Here is a 13,275-nt window from a genome sequence, read left to right as displayed (position 1 = left end):
AATTTCATCATTTCCCACATTGCATTCAAAAATAAATCAGTGGCTTGCAACTGTAAGCAATTCAGCTGTTACTATTTTGCTAATACCCATTTTAAAACAAATATGCTACAAAAAAAATTGTTTTAAATGCATCAGTCCTCATAAAAATAAATCACTTGTACAAGATTAAAAGTCAAACGCAAATACTCAGTCAAAAACATTTTTCTCTACTAATCAACGTTCAAATTCAGAAACGTAAAGATATGTAGACCCATATTTACTCAAACACACACAACTACAGCACAAAATTGCCATAACGTATAATGAAAACTGGAAACAACCACTCTGAATGAGCTCTCTCCTACCACTTTTTCTATTTCAAAAAGTGGCACAGTCATCAAAAGCAAGCAACATCCATAAGAAACAGAGTTGCCAACTGCCTTCATGCTGAGAAGAGAGCCCTTTAACTCATCATTGTGGTTGGTGAGTTTGGACACTTTCAAGCACATTTCTCCCATCATTGCCTATAGAAATGATCCCTGAAAGTATAGTCTTAATTCCCATTTGTTGATGGTTTAGCTAGACCATAAGAATCAGTATTTAAAGTAATGGAGACATTTTTGTACCATTTTTGAAAGTGGGTAATCGTATTGTTACCCAATTTTCACAAACATAACCTGCTCCACAAATTGAATGATTAAAGTATACAAACTATAAATGGTTTGTTGTAAGTCTGGAGACATTTTAAAATAGAATTATTTAGCAGATTATAATATTGGCATACATAAAGATGTTGGTCTTAAATATCAAACAGAATACTTAGCAATTAAAATAATGCACTAATATTACTATCGAAAATCTATTGGTAATTTCATCATTTCCCACATTGCATTCAAAAATAAATCAGTGGCTTGCAACTGTAAGCAATTCAGCTGTTACTATTTTGCTAATACCCATTTAAAACAAATATGCTACAAAAAAAAATGTTTTAAATGCATCAGTCCTCATAAAAATAAATCACTTGTACAAGATTAAAAGTCAAACGCAAATACTCAGTCAAAAACATTTTTCTCTACTAATCAACGTTCAAATTCAGAAACGTAAAGATATGTAGACCCATATTTACTCAAACACACACAACTACAGCACAAAATTGCCATAACGTATAATGAAAACTGGAAACAACCACTCTGAATGAGCTCTCTCCTACCACTTTTTCTATTTCAAAAAGTGGCACAGTCATCAAAAGCAAGCAACATCCATAAGAAACAGAGTTGCCAACTGCCTTCATGCTGAGAAGAGAGCCCTTTAACTCATCATTGTGGTTGGTGAGTTTGGACACTTTCAAGCACATTTCTCCCATCATTGCCTATAGAAATGATCCCTGAAAGTATAGTCTTAATTCCCATTTGTTGATGGTTTAGCTAGACCATAAGAATCAGTATTTAAAGTAATGGAGACATTTTTGTACCATTTTTGAAAGTGGGTAATCGTATTGTTACCCAATTTTCACAATCATAACCTGCTCCACAAATTGAATGATTAAAGTATACAAACTATAAATGGTTTGTTGTAAGTCTAGAGACATTTTAAAATAGAATTATTTAGCAGATTATAATATTGGCATACATAAAGATGTTGGTCTTAAATATCAAACAGAATACTTAGCAATTAAAATAATGCACTAATATTACTATCGAAAATCTATTGGTAATTTCATCATTTCCCACATTGCATTCAAAAATAAATCAGTGGCTTGCAACTGTAAGCAATTCAGCTGTTACTATTTTGCTAATACCCATTTTAAAACAAATATGCTACAAAAAAAATTGTTTTAAATGCATCAGTCCTCATAAAAATAAATCACTTGTACAAGATTAAAAGTCAAACGCAAATACTCAGTCAAAAACATTTTTCTCTACTAATCAACGTTCAAATTCAGAAACGTAAAGATATGTAGACCCATATTTACTCAAACACACACAACTACAGCACAAAATTGCCATAACGTATAATGAAAACTGGAAACAACCACTTTTTCTATTTCAAAAAGTGGCACAGTCATCAAAAGCAAGCAACATCCATAAGAAACAGAGTTGCCAACTGCCTTCATGCTGAGAAGAGAGCCCTTTAACTCATCATTGTGGTTGGTGAGTTTGGACACTTTCAAGCACATTTCTCCCATCATTGCCTATAGAAATGATCCCTGAAAGTATAGTCTTAATTCCCATTTGTTGATGGTTTAGCTAGACCATAAGAATCAGTATTTAAAGTAATGGAGACATTTTTGTACCATTTTTGAAAGTGGGTAATCGTATTGTTACCCAATTTTCACAATCATAACCTGCTCCACAAATTGAATGATTAAAGTATACAAACTATAAATGGTTTGTTGTAAGTCTAGAGACATTTTAAAATAGAATTATTTAGCAGATTATAATATTGGCATACATAAAGATGTTGGTCTTAAATATCAAACAGAATACTTAGCAATTAAAATAATGCACTAATATTACTATCGAAAATCTATTGGTAATTTCATCATTTCCCACATTGCATTCAAAAATAAATCAGTGGCTTGCAACTGTAAGCAATTCAGCTGTTACTATTTTGCTAATACCCATTTTAAAACAAATACGCTGCAAACAAAATTGTTTTAAATGCATCAGTCCTCATAAAAATAAATCACTTGTACAAGATTAAAAGTCAAACGCAAATACTCATTCAAAAACATTTTTCTCTACTAATCAACGTTCAAATTCAGAAATGTAAAGATATGTAGACCCATATTTATTTAAACACACACAACTACAGCACAAAATTGCCATAACGTATAGTGAAAACTGGAAACAACCACTCTGAATGAGCTCTCTCCTACCACTTTTTCTATTTCAAAAAGTGGCACAGTCATCAAAAGCAAGCAACATCCATAAGAAACAGAGTTGCCAACTGCCTTCATGCTGAGAAGAGAGCCCTTTAACTCATCATTGTGGTTGGTGAGTTTGGACACTTTCAAGCACATTTCTCCCATCATTGCCTATAGAAATGATCCCAGAAAGTATAGTCTTAATTCCCATTTGTTGATGGTTTAGCTAGACCATAAGAATCAGTATTTAAAGTAATGGAGACATTTTTGTACCATTTTTGAAAGTGGGTAATCGTATTGTTACCCAATTTTCACAAACATAACCTGCTCCACAAATTGAATGATTAAAGTATACAAACTATAAATGGTTTGTTGTAAGTCTAGAGACATTTTAAAATATAATTATTTAGCAGATTATAATATTGGCATACACTAAGATGTTGGTCTTAAATATCAAACAGAATACTTAGCAATTAAAATAATGCACTAATATTACTATCGAAAATCTATTGGTAATTTCATCATTTCCCACATTGCATTCAAAAATAAATCAGTGGCTTGCAACTGTAAGCAATTCAGCTGTTACTATTTTGCTAATACCCATTTTAAAACAAATATGCTGCAAACAAAATTGTTTTAAATGCGACAGTCCTCATAAAAATAAATCACTTGTACAAGATTAAAAGTCAAATGCAAATACTCAATCAAAAACATTTTTCTCTACTAATCAACGTTCAAATTCAGAAACGTAAAGATATGTAGACCCATATTTACTCAAACACACACAACTACAGCACAAAATTGCCATAACGTATAGTGAAAACTGGAAACAATCACTCTGAATGAGCTCTCTCCTACCACTTTTTCTATTTCAAAAAGTGGCACAGTCATCAAAAGCAAGCAACATCCATAAGAAACAGAGTTGCCAACTGCCTTCAGGCTGAGAAGAGAGCCCTTTAACTCATCATTATGGTTGGTGAGTTTGGACACTTTCAAGCACATTTCTCCCATCATTGCCTATAGAAATGATCCCTGAAAGTATAGTCTTAATTCCCATTTGTTGATGGTTTAGCTAGACCATAAGAATCAGTATTTAAAGTAATGGAGACATTTTTGTACCATTTTTTAAAGTGGGTAATCGTATTGTTACCCAATTTTCACAAACATAACCTGCTCCACAAATTGAATGATTAAAGTATACAAACTATAAATGGTTTGTTGTAAGTCTAGAGACATTTTAAAATAGAATTATTTAGCAGATTATAATATTGGCATACACTAAGATGTTGGTCTTAAATATCAAACAGAATACTTAGCAATTAAAATAATGCACTAATATTACTATCGAAAATCTATTGGTAATTTTATCATTTCCCAAAATGCATTCAAAAATAAATCAGTGGATTGCAACTGTAAGCAATTCAGCTTTTACTATTTTGCTAATACCCATTTTAAAACAAATACGCTGCAAACAAAATTGTTTTAAATGCATCAGTCCTCATAAAAATAAATCACTTGTACAAGATTAAAAGTCAAATGCAAATACTCAATCAAAAACATTTTTCTCTACTAATCAACGTTCAAATTCAGAAACGTAAAGATATGTAGACCCATATTTACTCAAACACACACAACTACAGCACAAAATTGCCATAACGTATAGTGAAAACTGGAAACAACCACTCTGAATGAGCTCTCTCCTACCACTTTTTCTATTTCAAAAAGTGGCACAGTCATCAAAAGCAATCAACATCCATAAGAAACAGAGTTGCCAACTGCCTTCATGCTGAGAAGAGAGCCCTTTAACTCATCATTGTGGTTGGTGAGTTTGGACACTTTCAAGCACATTTCTCCCATCATTGCCTATAGAAATGATCCCTGAAAGTATAGTTTTAATTCCCATTTGTTGATGGTTTAGCTAGACCATAAGAATCAGTATTTAAAGTAATGGAGACATTTTTGTACCATTTTTGAAAGTGGGTAATCGTATTGTTACCCAATTTTCACAATCATAACCTGCTCCACAAATTGAATGATTAAAGTATACAAACTATAAATGGTTTGTTGTAAGTCTAGAGACATTTTAAAATAGAATTATTTAGCAGATTATAATATTGGCATACATAAAGATGTTGGTCTTAAATATCAAACAGAATACTTAGCAATTAAAATAATGCACTAATATTACTATCGAAAATCTATTGGTAATTTCATCATTTCCCACATTGCATTCAAAAATAAATCAGTGGCTTGCAACTGTAAGCAATTCAGCTGTTACTATTTTGCTAATACCCATTTTAAAACAAATACGCTGCAAACAAAATTGTTTTAAATGCATCAGTCCTCATAAAAATAAATCACTTGTACAAGATTAAAAGTCAAACGCAAATACTCATTCAAAAACATTTTTCTCTACTAATCAACGTTCAAATTCAGAAACGTAAAGATATGTAGACCCATATTTACTCAAACACACACAACTACAGCACAAAATTGTCATAACGTATAGTGAAAACTGGAAACAACCACTCTGAATGAGCTCTCTCCTACCACTTTTTCTATTTCAAAAAGTGGCACAGTCATCAAAAGCAAGCAACATCCATAAGAAACAGAGTTGCCAACTGCCTTCAGGCTGAGAAGAGAGCCCTTTAACTCATCATTATGGTTGGTGAGTTTGGACACTTTCAAGCACATTTCTCCCATCATTGCCTATAGAAATGATCCCTGAAAGTATAGTCTTAATTCCCATTTGTTGATGGTTTAGCTAGACCATAAGAATCAGTATTTAAAGTAATGGAGACATTTTTGTACCATTTTTTAAAGTGGGTAATCGTATTGTTACCCAATTTTCACAAACATAACCTGCTCCACAAATTGAATGATTAAAGTATACAAACTATAAATGGTTTGTTGTAAGTCTAGAGACATTTTAAAATAGAATTATTTAGCAGATTATAATATTGGCATACACTAAGATGTTGGTCTTAAATATCAAACAGAATACTTAGCAATTAAAATAATGCACTAATATTACTATCGAAAATCTATTGGTAATTTTATCATTTCCCAAAATGCATTCAAAAATAAATCAGTGGATTGCAACTGTAAGCAATTCAGCTTTTACTATTTTGCTAATACCCATTTTAAAACAAATACGCTGCAAACAAAATTGTTTTAAATGCATCAGTCCTCATAAAAATAAATCACTTGTACAAGATTAAAAGTCAAATGCAAATACTCAATCAAAAACATTTTTCTCTACTAATCAACGTTCAAATTCAGAAACGTAAAGATATGTAGACCCATATTTACTCAAACACACACAACTACAGCACAAAATTGCCATAACATATAGTGAAAACTGGAAACAACCACTCTGAATGAGCTCTCTCCTACCACTTTTTCTATTTCAAAAAGTGGCACAGTCATCAAAAGCAAGCAACATCCATAAGAAACAGAGTTGCCAACTGCCTTCATGCTGAGAAGAGAGCCCTTTAACTCATCATTGTGGTTGGTGAGTTTGGACACTTTCAAGCACATTTCTCCCATCATTGCCTATAGAAATGATCCCTGAAAGTATAGTTTTAATTCCCATTTGTTGATAGTTTAGCTAGACCATAAGAATCAGTATTTAAAGTAATGGAGACATTTTTGTACCATTTTTGAAAGTGGGTAATCGTATTGTTACCCAATTTTCACAAACATAACCTGCTCCACAAATTGAATGATTAAAGTATACAAACTATAAATGGTTTGTTGTAAGTCTGGAGACATTTAAAAATAGAATTATTTAGCAGATTATAATATTGGCATACATAAAGATGTTGGTCTTAAATATCAAACAGAATACTTAGCAATTAAAATAATGCACTAATATTACTATCGAAAATCTATTGGTAATTTCATCATTTCCCACATTGCATTCAAAAATAAATCAGTGGCTTGCAACTGTAAGCAATTCAGCTGTTACTATTTTGCTAATACCCATTTTAAAACAAATATGCTACAAAAAAAATTGTTTTAAATGCATCAGTCCTCATAAAAATAAATCACTTGTACAAGATTAAAAGTCAAACGCAAATACTCAGTCAAAAACATTTTTCTCTACTAATCAACGTTCAAATTCAGAAACGTAAAGATATGTAGACCCATATTTACTCAAACACACACAACTACAGCACAAAATTGCCATAACGTATAATGAAAACTGGAAACAACCACTCTGAATGAGCTCTCTCCTACCACTTTTTCTATTTCAAAAAGTGGCACAGTCATCAAAAGCAAGCAACATCCATAAGAAACAGAGTTGCCAACTGCCTTCATGCTGAGAAGAGAGCCCTTTAACTCATCATTGTGGTTGGTGAGTTTGGACACTTTCAAGCACATTTCTCCCATCATTGCCTATAGAAATGATCCCTGAAAGTATAGTCTTAATTCCCATTTGTTGATGGTTTAGCTAGACCATAAGAATCAGTATTTAAAGTAATGGAGACATTTTTGTACCATTTTTGAAAGTGGGTAATCGTATTGTTACCCAATTTTCACAAACATAACCTGCTCCACAAATTGAATGATTAAAGTATACAAACTATAAATGGTTTGTTGTAAGTCTAGAGACATTTTAAAATATAATTATTTAGCAGATTATAATATTGGCATACACTAAGATGTTGGTCTTAAATATCAAACAGAATACTTAGCAATTAAAATAATGCACTAATATTACTATCGAAAATCTATTGGTAATTTCATCATTTCCCACATTGCATTCAAAAATAAATCAGTGGCTTGCAACTGTAAGCAATTCAGCTGTTACTATTTTGCTAATACCCATTTTAAAACAAATATGCTGCAAACAAAATTGTTTTAAATGCGACAGTCCTCATAAAAATAAATCACTTGTACAAGATTAAAAGTCAAATGCAAATACTCAATCAAAAACATTTTTCTCTACTAATCAACGTTCAAATTCAGAAACGTAAAGATATGTAGACCCATATTTACTCAAACACACACAACTACAGCACAAAATTGCCATAACGTATAGTGAAAACTGGAAACAATCACTCTGAATGAGCTCTCTCCTACCACTTTTTCTATTTCAAAAAGTGGCACAGTCATCAAAAGCAAGCAACATCCATAAGAAACAGAGTTGCCAACTGCCTTCAGGCTGAGAAGAGAGCCCTTTAACTCATCATTATGGTTGGTGAGTTTGGACACTTTCAAGCACATTTCTCCCATCATTGCCTATAGAAATGATCCCTGAAAGTATAGTCTTAATTCCCATTTGTTGATGGTTTAGCTAGACCATAAGAATCAGTATTTAAAGTAATGGAGACATTTTTGTACCATTTTTTAAAGTGGGTAATCGTATTGTTACCCAATTTTCACAAACATAACCTGCTCCACAAATTGAATGATTAAAGTATACAAACTATAAATGGTTTGTTGTAAGTCTAGAGACATTTTAAAATAGAATTATTTAGCAGATTATAATATTGGCATACACTAAGATGTTGGTCTTAAATATCAAACAGAATACTTAGCAATTAAAATAATGCACTAATATTACTATCGAAAATCTATTGGTAATTTTATCATTTCCCAAAATGCATTCAAAAATAAATCAGTGGATTGCAACTGTAAGCAATTCAGCTTTTACTATTTTGCTAATACCCATTTTAAAACAAATACGCTGCAAACAAAATTGTTTTAAATGCATCAGTCCTCATAAAAATAAATCACTTGTACAAGATTAAAAGTCAAATGCAAATACTCAATCAAAAACATTTTTCTCTACTAATCAACGTTCAAATTCAGAAACGTAAAGATATGTAGACCCATATTTACTCAAACACACACAACTACAGCACAAAATTGCCATAACGTATAGTGAAAACTGGAAACAACCACTCTGAATGAGCTCTCTCCTACCACTTTTTCTATTTCAAAAAGTGGCACAGTCATCAAAAGCAATCAACATCCATAAGAAACAGAGTTGCCAACTGCCTTCATGCTGAGAAGAGAGCCCTTTAACTCATCATTGTGGTTGGTGAGTTTGGACACTTTCAAGCACATTTCTCCCATCATTGCCTATAGAAATGATCCCTGAAAGTATAGTTTTAATTCCCATTTGTTGATGGTTTAGCTAGACCATAAGAATCAGTATTTAAAGTAATGGAGACATTTTTGTACCATTTTTGAAAGTGGGTAATCGTATTGTTACCCAATTTTCACAATCATAACCTGCTCCACAAATTGAATGATTAAAGTATACAAACTATAAATGGTTTGTTGTAAGTCTAGAGACATTTTAAAATAGAATTATTTAGCAGATTATAATATTGGCATACATAAAGATGTTGGTCTTAAATATCAAACAGAATACTTAGCAATTAAAATAATGCACTAATATTACTATCGAAAATCTATTGGTAATTTCATCATTTCCCACATTGCATTCAAAAATAAATCAGTGGCTTGCAACTGTAAGCAATTCAGCTGTTACTATTTTGCTAATACCCATTTTAAAACAAATACGCTGCAAACAAAATTATTTTAAATGCATCAGTCCTCATAAAAATAAATCACTTGTACAAGATTAAAAGTCAAACGCAAATACTCATTCAAAAACATTTTTCTCTACTAATCAACGTTCAAATTCAGAAACGTAAAGATATGTAGACCCATATTTACTCAAACACACACAACTACAGCACAAAATTGTCATAACGTATAGTGAAAACTGGAAACAACCACTCTGAATGAGCTCTCTCCTACCACTTTTTCTATTTCAAAAAGTGGCACAGTCATCAAAAGCAAGCAACATCCATAAGAAACAGAGTTGCCAACTGCCTTCAGGCTGAGAAGAGAGCCCTTTAACTCATCATTATGGTTGGTGAGTTTGGACACTTTCAAGCACATTTCTCCCATCATTGCCTATAGAAATGATCCCTGAAAGTATAGTCTTAATTCCCATTTGTTGATGGTTTAGCTAGACCATAAGAATCAGTATTTAAAGTAATGGAGACATTTTTGTACCATTTTTTAAAGTGGGTAATCGTATTGTTACCCAATTTTCACAAACATAACCTGCTCCACAAATTGAATGATTAAAGTATACAAACTATAAATGGTTTGTTGTAAGTCTAGAGACATTTTAAAATAGAATTATTTAGCAGATTATAATATTGGCATACACTAAGATGTTGGTCTTAAATATCAAACAGAATACTTAGCAATTAAAATAATGCACTAATATTACTATCGAAAATCTATTGGTAATTTTATCATTTCCCAAAATGCATTCAAAAATAAATCAGTGGATTGCAACTGTAAGCAATTCAGCTTTTACTATTTTGCTAATACCCATTTTAAAACAAATACGCTGCAAACAAAATTGTTTTAAATGCATCAGTCCTCATAAAAATAAATCACTTGTACAAGATTAAAAGTCAAATGCAAATACTCAATCAAAAACATTTTTCTCTACTAATCAACGTTCAAATTCAGAAACGTAAAGATATGTAGACCCATATTTACTCAAACACACACAACTACAGCACAAAATTGCCATAACATATAGTGAAAACTGGAAACAACCACTCTGAATGAGCTCTCTCCTACCACTTTTTCTATTTCAAAAAGTGGCACAGTCATCAAAAGCAAGCAACATCCATAAGAAACAGAGTTGCCAACTGCCTTCATGCTGAGAAGAGAGCCCTTTAACTCATCATTGTGGTTGGTGAGTTTGGACACTTTCAAGCACATTTCTCCCATCATTGCCTATAGAAATGATCCCTGAAAGTATAGTTTTAATTCCAATTTGTTGATGGTTTAGCTAGACCATAAGAATCAGTATTTAAAGTAATGGAGACATTTTTGTACCATTTTTGAAAGTGGGTAATCGTATTGTTACCCAATTTTCACAAACATAACCTGCTCCACAAATTGAATGATTAAAGTATACAAACTATAAATGGTTTGTTGTAAGTCTGGAGACATTTAAAAATAGAATTATTTAGCAGATTATAATATTGGCATACATAAAGATGTTGGTCTTAAATATCAAACAGAATACTTAGCAATTAAAATAATGCACTAATATTACTATCGAAAATCTATTGGTAATTTCATCATTTCCCACATTGCATTCAAAAATAAATCAGTGGCTTGCAACTGTAAGCAATTCAGCTGTTACTATTTTGCTAATACCCATTTTAAAACAAATATGCTACAAAAAAAATTGTTTTAAATGCATCAGTCCTCATAAAAATAAATCACTTGTACAAGATTAAAAGTCAAACGCAAATACTCAGTCAAAAACATTTTTCTCTACTAATCAACGTTCAAATTCAGAAACGTAAAGATATGTAGACCCATATTTACTCAAACACACACAACTACAGCACAAAATTGCCATAACGTATAATGAAAACTGGAAACAACCACTCTGAATGAGCTCTCTCCTACCACTTTTTCTATTTCAAAAAGTGGCACAGTCATCAAAAGCAAGCAACATCCATAAGAAACAGAGTTGCCAACTGCCTTCATGCTGAGAAGAGAGCCCTTTAACTCATCATTGTGGTTGGTGAGTTTGGACACTTTCAAGCACATTTCTCCCATCATTGCCTATAGAAATGATCCCTGAAAGTATAGTCTTAATTCCCATTTGTTGATGGTTTAGCTAGACCATAAGAATCAGTATTTAAAGTAATGGAGACATTTTTGTACCATTTTTGAAAGTGGGTAATCGTATTGTTACCCAATTTTCACAATCATAACCTGCTCCACAAATTGAATGATTAAAGTATACAAACTATAAATGGTTTGTTGTAAGTCTAGAGACATTTTAAAATAGAATTATTTAGCAGATTATAATATTGGCATACATAAAGATGTTGGTCTTAAATATCAAACAGAATACTTAGCAATTAAAATAATGCACTAATATTACTATCGAAAATCTATTGGTAATTTCATCATTTCCCACATTGCATTCAAAAATAAATCAGTGGCTTGCAACTGTAAGCAATTCAGCTGTTACTATTTTGCTAATACCCATTTTAAAACAAATATGCTACAAAAAAAATTGTTTTAAATGCATCAGTCCTCATAAAAATAAATCACTTGTACAAGATTAAAAGTCAAATGCAAATACTCAGTCAAAAACATTTTTCTCTACTAATCAACGTTCAAATTCAGAAACGTAAAGATATGTAGACCCATATTTACTCAAACACACACAACTACAGCACAAAATTGCCATAACGTATAATGAAAACTGGAAACAACCACTCTGAATGAGCTCTCTCCTACCACTTTTTCTATTTCAAAAAGTGGCACAGTCATCAAAAGCAAGCAACATCCATAAGAAACAGAGTTGCCAACTGCCTTCATGCTGAGAAGAGAGCCCTTTAACTCATCATTGTGGTTGGTGAGTTTGGACACTTTCAAGCACATTTCACCCATCATTGCCTATAGAAATGATCCCTGAAAGTATAGTCTTAATTCCCATTTGTTGATGGTTTAGCTAGACCATAAGAATCAGTATTTAAAGTAATGGAGACATTTTTGTACCATTTTTGAAAGTGGGTAATCGTATTGTTACCCAATTTTCACAATCATAACCTGCTCCACAAATTGAATGATTAAAGTATACAAACTATAAATGGTTTGTTGTAAGTCTAGAGACATTTTAAAATAGAATTATTTAGCAGATTATAATATTGGCATACATAAAGATGTTGGTCTTAAATATCAAACAGAATACTTAGCAATTAAAATAATGCACTAATATTACTATCGAAAATCTATTGGTAATTTCATCATTTCCCACATTGCATTCAAAAATAAATCAGTGGCTTGCAACTGTAAGCAATTCAGCTGTTACTATTTTGCTAATACCCATTTTAAAACAAATACGCTGCAAACAAAATTGTTTTAAATGCATCAGTCCTCATAAAAATAAATCACTTGTACAAGATTAAAAGTCAAACGCAAATACTCATTCAAAAACATTTTTCTCTACTAATCAACGTTCAAATTCAGAAACGTAAAGATATGTAGACCCATATTTACTCAAACACACACAACTACAGCACAAAATTGTCATAACGTATAGTGAAAACTGGAAACAACCACTCTGAATGAGCTCTCTCCTACCACTTTTTCTATTTCAAAAAGTGGCACAGTCATCAAAAGCAAGCAACATCCATAAGAAACAGAGTTGCCAACTGCCTTCATGCTGAGAAGAGAGCCCTTTAACTCATCATTGTGGTTGGTGAGTTTGGACACTTTCAAGCACATTTCTCCCATCATTGCCTATAGAAATGATCCCTGAAAGTATAGTTTTAATTCCCATTTGTTGATAGTTTAGCTAGACCATAAGAATCAGTATTTAAAGTAATGGAGACATTTTTGTACCATTT

At 31.9% G+C, this 13,275-nt stretch overlaps 15 non-coding genes and 1 pseudogene across 15 annotated transcripts; all 16 read right to left on the bottom strand.

The window, feature by feature from the left end:
• Window positions 1–318: 318 nt before the first annotated feature.
• Window positions 319–534, bottom strand: LOC146060979 (small nucleolar RNA U3). Its single transcript, XR_014470544.1, has one exon. It is a non-coding gene; the product is annotated as a small nucleolar RNA U3 (small nucleolar RNA).
• Window positions 535–1,163: 629 nt separating this feature from the next.
• On the bottom strand, window positions 1,164–1,379 carry LOC146060978 (small nucleolar RNA U3). Its single transcript, XR_014470543.1, has one exon. It is a non-coding gene; the product is annotated as a small nucleolar RNA U3 (small nucleolar RNA).
• Window positions 1,380–2,009: 630 nt separating this feature from the next.
• Window positions 2,010–2,201, bottom strand: LOC146061432 (small nucleolar RNA U3; annotated as a pseudogene).
• A 630-nt stretch (window positions 2,202–2,831) lies between these two features.
• Window positions 2,832–3,047, bottom strand: LOC146061121 (small nucleolar RNA U3). The gene has a single exon (XR_014470667.1). It is a non-coding gene; the product is annotated as a small nucleolar RNA U3 (small nucleolar RNA).
• A 630-nt stretch (window positions 3,048–3,677) lies between these two features.
• Window positions 3,678–3,893, bottom strand: LOC146061374 (small nucleolar RNA U3). The gene has a single exon (XR_014470887.1). It is a non-coding gene; the product is annotated as a small nucleolar RNA U3 (small nucleolar RNA).
• Window positions 3,894–4,523: 630 nt separating this feature from the next.
• Window positions 4,524–4,739, bottom strand: LOC146061061 (small nucleolar RNA U3). Its single transcript, XR_014470615.1, has one exon. It is a non-coding gene; the product is annotated as a small nucleolar RNA U3 (small nucleolar RNA).
• Window positions 4,740–5,369: 630 nt separating this feature from the next.
• Window positions 5,370–5,585, bottom strand: LOC146061285 (small nucleolar RNA U3). The gene has a single exon (XR_014470809.1). It is a non-coding gene; the product is annotated as a small nucleolar RNA U3 (small nucleolar RNA).
• Window positions 5,586–6,215: 630 nt separating this feature from the next.
• On the bottom strand, window positions 6,216–6,431 carry LOC146061051 (small nucleolar RNA U3). Its single transcript, XR_014470607.1, has one exon. It is a non-coding gene; the product is annotated as a small nucleolar RNA U3 (small nucleolar RNA).
• A 630-nt stretch (window positions 6,432–7,061) lies between these two features.
• Window positions 7,062–7,277, bottom strand: LOC146060977 (small nucleolar RNA U3). Its single transcript, XR_014470542.1, has one exon. It is a non-coding gene; the product is annotated as a small nucleolar RNA U3 (small nucleolar RNA).
• Window positions 7,278–7,907: 630 nt separating this feature from the next.
• Window positions 7,908–8,123, bottom strand: LOC146061373 (small nucleolar RNA U3). Its single transcript, XR_014470886.1, has one exon. It is a non-coding gene; the product is annotated as a small nucleolar RNA U3 (small nucleolar RNA).
• A 630-nt stretch (window positions 8,124–8,753) lies between these two features.
• Window positions 8,754–8,969, bottom strand: LOC146061060 (small nucleolar RNA U3). The gene has a single exon (XR_014470614.1). It is a non-coding gene; the product is annotated as a small nucleolar RNA U3 (small nucleolar RNA).
• Window positions 8,970–9,599: 630 nt separating this feature from the next.
• On the bottom strand, window positions 9,600–9,815 carry LOC146061283 (small nucleolar RNA U3). The gene has a single exon (XR_014470808.1). It is a non-coding gene; the product is annotated as a small nucleolar RNA U3 (small nucleolar RNA).
• Window positions 9,816–10,445: 630 nt separating this feature from the next.
• On the bottom strand, window positions 10,446–10,661 carry LOC146061050 (small nucleolar RNA U3). Its single transcript, XR_014470606.1, has one exon. It is a non-coding gene; the product is annotated as a small nucleolar RNA U3 (small nucleolar RNA).
• A 630-nt stretch (window positions 10,662–11,291) lies between these two features.
• Window positions 11,292–11,507, bottom strand: LOC146060975 (small nucleolar RNA U3). The gene has a single exon (XR_014470541.1). It is a non-coding gene; the product is annotated as a small nucleolar RNA U3 (small nucleolar RNA).
• Window positions 11,508–12,137: 630 nt separating this feature from the next.
• Window positions 12,138–12,353, bottom strand: LOC146061120 (small nucleolar RNA U3). The gene has a single exon (XR_014470666.1). It is a non-coding gene; the product is annotated as a small nucleolar RNA U3 (small nucleolar RNA).
• A 630-nt stretch (window positions 12,354–12,983) lies between these two features.
• LOC146061049 (small nucleolar RNA U3) lies at window positions 12,984–13,199 on the bottom strand. The gene has a single exon (XR_014470605.1). It is a non-coding gene; the product is annotated as a small nucleolar RNA U3 (small nucleolar RNA).
• Between the last annotated feature and the right edge of the window lie 76 nt (window positions 13,200–13,275).

Source organism: Crinia signifera, chromosome 2 (assembly GCF_055691185.1).
Source record: "Crinia signifera chromosome 2, ASM5569118v1, whole genome shotgun sequence".
Taxonomy (NCBI): Eukaryota; Metazoa; Chordata; class Amphibia; order Anura; family Myobatrachidae; genus Crinia; species Crinia signifera.
Note: the sequence above shows the minus strand (reverse complement) of the source record. Positions and strands in the feature narration are given on the sequence as shown.